Source organism: Onychostoma macrolepis, chromosome 20, assembly GCF_012432095.1.
Source record: "Onychostoma macrolepis isolate SWU-2019 chromosome 20, ASM1243209v1, whole genome shotgun sequence".
Taxonomy (NCBI): domain Eukaryota; kingdom Metazoa; phylum Chordata; class Actinopteri; order Cypriniformes; family Cyprinidae; genus Onychostoma; species Onychostoma macrolepis.
In genome coordinates this window covers 8,352,055-8,360,194 of record NC_081174.1, presented here as the reverse complement: position 1 = coordinate 8,360,194, position 8,140 = coordinate 8,352,055, and the positions used below count along the sequence as shown (strand labels likewise).

Genomic DNA, 8,140 nt, shown 5'->3' with positions numbered 1-8,140 from the left:
AAGGTTTCTTTCTTTCTTTCTTTCTTTCTTAAAACGCTGGTTGGTATCATGAAGTATAATTATTAATCAGTAATTATTATTATTTTTTTTAATTTTTAACAGATTTAAATCAGATCTATTTGAATACCTTTTTAACACTTCTGTACTTTAATATTATATATATATATATATATATATTTTTTTTTTTTGTTTGTTTTTTTGTTTGTTTTGTTTGTTTGTTTGTGTTAGTACAGCAATAATGTAAAAGTAAAAAGTAAAAGTGTGCGTATGTGTGTGTGTGTGTGTGTGTGTGTGTGTGTGTGTATATATATATATATATATACACACACACACACACACACACACACACACACACAGTACAGTATGCTTATATCAGTACGCTTATTTTTATTTTTTTGTCAGATTATACTTACTGTTCATAACACCAGGAATAAACAGACCAAAAGACTTCAGATTTTGGTTCTTTAAAAAAGGCTCAAGTATCACTTCCCAAAAAAACTGTAAAAGATTTCAGTTAACTATCATCAGGATTTATGCTTGTCATTTTCGTTCCTTCTTAATTCGCCGCTGTAGGTGGCGAGAGACTTTTTAAAGTCTGAATCCGTAGCAGCAGGATTTTATTAATACAGTTGCTGCTCTGACTCTGTCTTATTAGCACGATGATCCCTGACTTCCACATGCTGAGTACATCTCTCAAACGAAGCCATACTGAGGGAAGGACGTGTGTGTGCGAACGTAAGTCGGCGTGTTCATGTTTCTGGTCGTATCACTACGCTTTATTTCAAATCCCGTCTGGGTAGTTTATGGCTCAGTGAATGAATGCAGGCTCCTGTTTAATCTGATGAACGTAATTCCTGTTACACAAGGAAACTGTACAGCAAAGCAACGACAGAACAAGAGTGAAAGGTTGGGGTGTGGAGAGAAGAGGCATAAGAAGAGTTGTTTTCCTTTTCAGCAGTGTGCCCTGAACAAGTTTATGTTGTACCTTGGCCATATGTCCTCCGTAGGAAATGGATTTTATTAATTCTGTTACGTCCAAGTCAGTCGGGTGACTTACGGTCCAAGTGCACAAATGTGAGGCTCTATTGTCGGCTGCGTTCAGAGAAGAAAAGTGATTAAAAAAATAACCTGGAATAGAAAACAAGCTCCCATAGTTTCTTTCAACACGCGATCATGCGGCTTTCCCTTGTTTGGAGGAAGTGGCCATTTTACTGCCCCTCTGTGGTCCAGGTGTTGTCTTTTAATTGGCCGTTCTGAAAGCAATAAAGCATTTCAGTTACATCGTCTTGTAAAGTGCTTTCACGCCACTTCCAAATGATGTAATTATACAGCCATTCGACGCACAGGCTTGGAACATATAAGACAGGGCCACGGGCTCACAGCAAGAGAGTCGCTGAGGTTTCTCTAAATATGTTTTTCATTTAGGAAGCAAAACAGCAGAAAGAGAAGCAGTAGTTTGCTCCAGAAACTGTTGCTTTCATTCGCTGTTTCCACCGCAGCCCAGCTTATGTTTTCAGAGTAAAGTGATGAAGAAAAGGGTGCATGGATTTTTTTCTTTAATGTGTAAAGTAAGCCAGTTTATTCAAAGGTGTTTGCCATCAGCAGCACACCACGGTCATGCAACTTTTTTCATTCTTGTTCATTTTGGCAGTTCATGGTATTACTTTTTTCCCCTCTCATTTGTAAGTATCACTTAAAGGGAGAGTTCTCCCATAAATAACTTCTAACATTTTATTTTGATGGGTCCACAACATACAACATATTGACTATGAGAAAATTTGCAAGTATATGTCAACTTATTCGACTAACCCTAAACCTACCCTTAACAGTCCCTACCCTTGAGAGTTAGTAGATATGTAATTGCAAATTAATGAGAATTAGTTGACATGTAGTTGACATGTAGTTGACATGTTGTTACAAAGTTACTTATAGTTACTTTAATGTTTAAAGTGGACCATCAAAAATAAAGTGTAACCAAATTAAGTAAAACAATAACTAGAATGTTAATAACACAAAAGTATTAATCTCTAAAACAATAGTGCATAAAAGCATGAATAAAAACAACGCGATACTGGCGTAAGCTCTTTCTTACTTTGGTAGTTCATAATTTTGTTATTCTCTCAAACTTTATCATTTTATTTAAAATAGTTTTATTAACTACTGTCGGAGTGAAGTGTCCCTTCCTTAAATTTTTTTAAAAAAAAGCAATGCAAAGCAAATAAAAACAACAACAAAAGCAAAGCAAATTTAAAAAAAATAGAAAAAACAAACAAAAAACAAAACAAAAACAGCAAACAAAACAACAAATAAAACAAACAAAGCAAACAAACAACAGCAAAAACAGAACAAAACATGACAAGAACAAACAAGCCAGCTAGCAAACAAACAATAAAAGCCTGCTAGTGTTTTATTTGAAAACAGCTGTATTTTCCTAGAATGATTCATTTCAGTATGAGCGCAGTAATTGCTCCCAGGTCCATACTAAAACATACAAAGACCACTGGAAGGAACTGGAAAAGATCACTTTCAGTGAGAATGCAATTCAATCGGACCAAAGAACCAACATCCACATGCATATACAATATTCCTACCATAACCATGAGTACACCTTATGAGTCTTTGGAGATGAAATCTCTGGATCAGCATATCAATGTAATTCAAAACATGTCTCTCCCTTAAAATCTCTCTCCTTTAATGACTCTTCTGTGAAACAGGTGCATGACGGCCTTGATTCTCTCTCAAACTGATAAATAGAAATGATAGTGATTAATAGAAAGAAAGCCACGAGGCGCCCACAGAGATGTTGTTTATCCGCTTTGAAACCTGGAAATGCTGCAATAAACTAAACCTGGAACATAAACGGCATGCAAACAGTGAGTTTGCTCATACTATTATTTATACATTTCTTTGCAAAAGCGAACCAAACCAATGACATTGTAACAATTTAGTCTTTTTATATAAACCACAAACTCCTACTACAGAAAACTCACAACATTATCAAGACATAATCCATGTATTTTTATTCATGTATCAGAAAATGCATTATTTGATCATAGGTAGATTTGTAAATAAATCCAGGAAAGTTATAAATTGCGTTTTATCTGCAGGATTAAGCTGATGCTGGATAAACGCAGCTGTATAATTAAAAGCAGTTTATTTTCTTCAGAGACGGACCTCCCAGCCTGTTTACTGCCTCCTGCCATGGTAACAATTGATGTCTGTTCCAACTTCGTGAGCGTCCAATCAGTGTGGTCAGATATCTTGGACGAGGAAAAAACAATCAGCCAAGTAGGCTGCATTGAATTTATTCAACAGATGATGAGGGCGCTGCAAGAGGTATTGCTGTCTCAGAAGTAATAATGGGTTGAGCAGTTCAGATCTGTTTTTCCTAAAACAAACTACTGATTACATCGGTGCAAATTCAAAATATAATTGACATGTGAGGATGCAACAGGAAATGTAACAAAACAAAGCAAGTTGTTCACCGAGATGGGGTTCCCATGGGAACCGGACCATGTGTGCTAGTGTGTGTTGGAGGGAAAGCGCCATCATAGAAGCCTCGTTCACTTCAGCCGGTGACTCATTCCACATTCCTGGCCGGGGGAAAGAGCACTCCCTCAGATGTGAGCGTTAGCCATGTGAGAGATTAGCCTATTGCACTTGTGAAACAGCCATGAGGGAGGGGGGATGGATATCAAGATTCCTGATATCTTGGCCTCAAGTGCTCACTCAGATATTTCCTGTCACTAAAAGAGGCGACTCTTCCTGCTAGACAGGTGAAGGCATGAGAGAAAATAGGCAATAACAATCCACTCTGACCACTTTTTCATGCATAACGAGACTTGAGTGGACTTGGTTAAATTAATTTGTTTTATTGTTATTATTGGTGCAATTATTGATTTTAAGCAAATGCACAGACGTGACACATTCTTGTTCTTAAAGAGGCACAAATGACAAATTTCGTCAGGATTGGTGATCAGGTCTAACTCAGGATTTGATACAAATGACGAGAATTCACACATCTCTGTATCATTGGTACCTCTGCTCTAACAAGGACCAACTGACACAGAAATGAGACTGTAGATTTGTATTTCAAAAATCCATTGCACATACCCTGAATTTGCAAAGAACACAACCACAGTGACAAATATAAGGTCAAATATAGCATCATCGGTTATATAAAGAAACGTGGCATTCCAGCACAGCACGTACTGTGCCTCTGTTGGAAAACATCCAAATAAACATCACAAAATGCTTTTAAAATACATAATTATTTATTATTTTGAATGTAGTAACTTGTGCATTCAAAAAAGTGCATTTAAAAAGAAATAAAAAAAATGTTATCTTTTACTACCCTCATGTTGTTTCAAACCCGTATGACTTACTTTCTTCCGTGGAACATGCAAGGAACAATTCTGAATGGTAACTTTTCTCTCTTTATTTTTTTATTTATTTTTTTTTAAATTTCCATGAAAGTAAAATGTATGTATGGAGCAAAAAAGCACCATAATATTATTATAAAAGTCATTCATATGATGTGTTTTGTGAACTGGATTATTGTAAATATCCAAAGCAAGAATGATTCGCTCATGAACTGATATCACTACTTCTCATGAACACTCCAGGTAGAGAGGCACATGGTGGATGTCAAGATTTTCACTGAATAACAGCTTCCATTTCATTCAACTTTTTGTTTTCCATGGAAGCAAGTAAGTCACAGGGTTTGGAAAACAATGAAGGTAGATAGATAATGACAATTTTCATTTTGGGATGAACTGTCCCTTTAAGCCTGATCAGTTTCAAATATTATGATTACTTCTTATGTAGCCAAACGCATGGATCCCCTTTGGAAATATGGTGATGGGAAAAAAGTAATGTCGGAGGAAACAATGTTTTTTAATTTTAATTTTTAATTTTATTTTTTTCCTCCTGCATAAGTATGGTGAGTGAATGCTGAGTTTCTTGTTTGGAGGAAATACAATTTACTTCAATGCTTTTGTGTTCACTTGCAAAACTTTTGCATTATCTCACAAAATATTGTGTTCCCACACAACAGCATTGGAAATGCACTTAATATATTTCCATCACCAGTATTTAATTCTCTCTGAAAAGTTTTACAAGCGGATCCTATTTTACATCCTATTTCCTATCTCCTATATTTTCAAATGCACGAAGCCTCTGAATGGACATATAAAAAAAATAATAATAATAATTAAAAAAAAAAAAAAGAAAAAAAAAAACCTTCTCAAGGGAACATTCAAAAAAGCTGCGTTCCCTCAAGAAACTTTCCAATAATTTACCATTCTCTCACAAAGTTTTGCGCTGCCCCAAGAAACTTAAAAGAAATAAAACTCAAATCTCATATTAATTCATTAATTCATAAATTTTTCCCACATTTTTAGGCTTTATAAATTGTGCATTGTACATGCAAATCCATTTATTTATTAAAACAAGTTACATTTATTTATTACAACAAGTAACAAAATACTGAATAAATTTAATACCGGTTTGGCTGATAATTCAAAAAGAACCTCAGGCTATTTATTCAGTATACATGATAAACATTACTTTCTAATAACTCCTTTTGCTTCTTGTGTGACGTCACATAAATTCATCTCCTGCTGGTCAGCCAGTAAAAACAAATTAACACAAATAACTACAATAACATCGTCCATAGGCTATTCTCTCCACGTCAACCAGATACAGGAAGATCTCTTGATGTGTGAAAAGCTTTTGTTCTCTAAAGAGCAGACTCGGTTATGACCCCTCATGCCATTAGATCATAAAGCATCAGGAACCGAAGCATGTTGTGCTCAGTTAGCAGCTTATTGGATTCCAGCTCGCAAACATAAATCAAATATCACTGAAGCTCATAAGGGTTGAAAGGCCTTGGCTACCGTGAGTTATATTTTGCTCTTTACTCAGCAACACACAGACGGATATAGGCATCACACACACCCCAGATATCAGATGACGCTGTTGTTTTATATAAGTCTCACTATAACAGCATGGTATATGATCTAATCCCAGTCTGGTTTTTGACATGTTCCACAGAGGACTGTAACCCAGGGGAATTGCGGGTGTCCGTCTGCTGATTCATTCTCCCTGAGCGCTGACATCCTGCGGCATGCCTGACCCCTCACCCTCATAACTCCTCTTTGTTCCGCGGGACGCGACCCCACGACCTGCTCCTTCTCCTCGAGTCGTCTCTCAGTCTCCCGAATTCCTGTACGAGGCTGAAACATGAGCCTGACCCAGTGAGCTCATTGGCAGGCGTGGACTTACAAAATAACTGCGAAAAAGAAAAGCGAGAGTGCGAGAGATGGAATGTAGAAACAAAAGACAGGTTAGACAGTGCCAGCGTCAGCTCCCGAAGGGGTTAAGTTACACGCAGCCAAAACATAAGGAAACAAAGGTGCACTTATGAGCCTCATTCTCGGGACCAACGCCACACTTCTCAGCAGGAGCTTCTTCTTTTGAGTTCAGGAGTTTCGTTCTCCCCTGTCGGAGTCGGTTTCGAAAACATACGTAATTCCAGAAGGCTCCCGTTGCCCTTCTGACCTGCTGTGACCAAGAGACTCTGGTGTAAAAGTAAGTGGCTTTCATTTAAAGAACATCTGAGTGTGGACTGAAATGGAAACAGAGTTTTATCTGATGCACTTTCATAACGGTACTATCAAAACTAATTGTGGCAATTACAAAATATGTCATGCGAATGAAAAGTCTGCATGGAAACGGTTATGACAGGACTGTGTATATCTGGCGCTGAGAGTGTGGACAGGCTTTTTAAACTTTAATTCATTGTGGTATAATTGGATATACTTTTATAAATGATTTAGCCATCTTCATGTCTTTTTTTCTGAACACTGACTGTTGTACACTGTATCACTTTCTACCAGTCAACACTTGTTTGCACATAACATGAGTGTGTGTGTGTGATGTACGAACCTGCTTTAGTAGAATATATATGTTGTGTGTGCAATAAAGTGTGACACAGTTTCAAAAAAAGCTGATTTTATACACAAGGCAACACTTTAGTATAGGGAGCTATTCTAACTATTAACTAGTTGCTTATTAGCATGCCTGTTATTAACATAGTGGTTGCTTATAAAGCACATATCCTGCATCACCAATCCTACCCAATACCTAAACTTAAAAACTACCTTACTAACTATTAATAAGCAGCAAATGATCAGTTTGAGGCAAAAGTCATAGTTAATGGTTTGTTAATAGTGAGACTTGGACCTTAAAAGATATTGTGACCAAACATAAATACCAGAATTCAATTATTTGGATAAATGCTCATCTAAATGCAACAAAAGCATCTCAAAAATACACATGTATGTCTAACCGCACAACTGGTGTAACTTTAGCAAAAGCAAAATTGTTAAGTTATTCAGTGAGGGAAAGTCACAAAATAACAAAGAATGAGAATGAGAATGAGTTAAAAAACTAACTATGATGCTGCTGTTTTCTCTTTTGCTGCAGAGTTCATATGATGAGTCATGTATTGTTTCAAACTACGACAAAAATAGAATTGTTAGAAACAAGTTTTAATGCTTGATATGATAATCTAGGCTGCAGGGATCATAGCTCGAGCATTATATTCTGACGGTACGACTGTGTTCATACCAGCTCAACTGGTAAAGTGTACCTTGAATGCAAGTCTGCCAAAAGGCATAAATGCAAATGTGTTAGTTACACCCGTTATTCACCAATCTCCCTCACTCCTTGAACATGTATTATATTTTGGGCACTTTGATTATGCTTTCAGCTAATAATAAGAGTGTTGCTCTGAGCTCTGATGTTGTAAATCCATATCACAACTTTCTGCAGAATTTGACCTTCTTTTTGTCCTGCTTTTTGGATTTTGACTTCCATACGTACATAAATAACTTCAGAAAACTTTCTTTCTTTAGTAATGCTGGACTACTAATTCACATTTTCGGGACTGAACTGTGATCTCAAAAATATTTGGATACTATTGCGTACTTAAACCACACATAAAAACATACGGATATCTAGTTACAAACCAGTATCATCTGCACTCAAATTATTCTCAATTTTCTCTCAGAACTAATTTCACTTTTCACTACACTGTGTGGCTTTCTACCAGTCAACACTTGTTTACACATATAGT

General features: G+C 36.5%; 1 protein-coding gene across 2 annotated transcripts in view; it reads left to right on the top strand.

The window, feature by feature from the left end:
- Positions 1–641: 641 nt before the first annotated feature.
- flrt2 (fibronectin leucine rich transmembrane protein 2) overlaps positions 642–8,140 on the top strand; it is a 47,532-nt gene continuing 40,033 nt past the window's right edge. Inside the window, exons 1-2 of one of the 2 annotated variants that reach the window (XM_058756917.1) lie at positions 642–735; positions 6,055–6,591. The gene's annotated coding sequence lies outside the window, so the exon portion shown is untranslated. Of the gene's footprint in view, positions 736–5,467; positions 6,592–8,140 lie in introns of those variants that run through there. The other variant, XM_058756916.1, reaches the window with a different exon arrangement.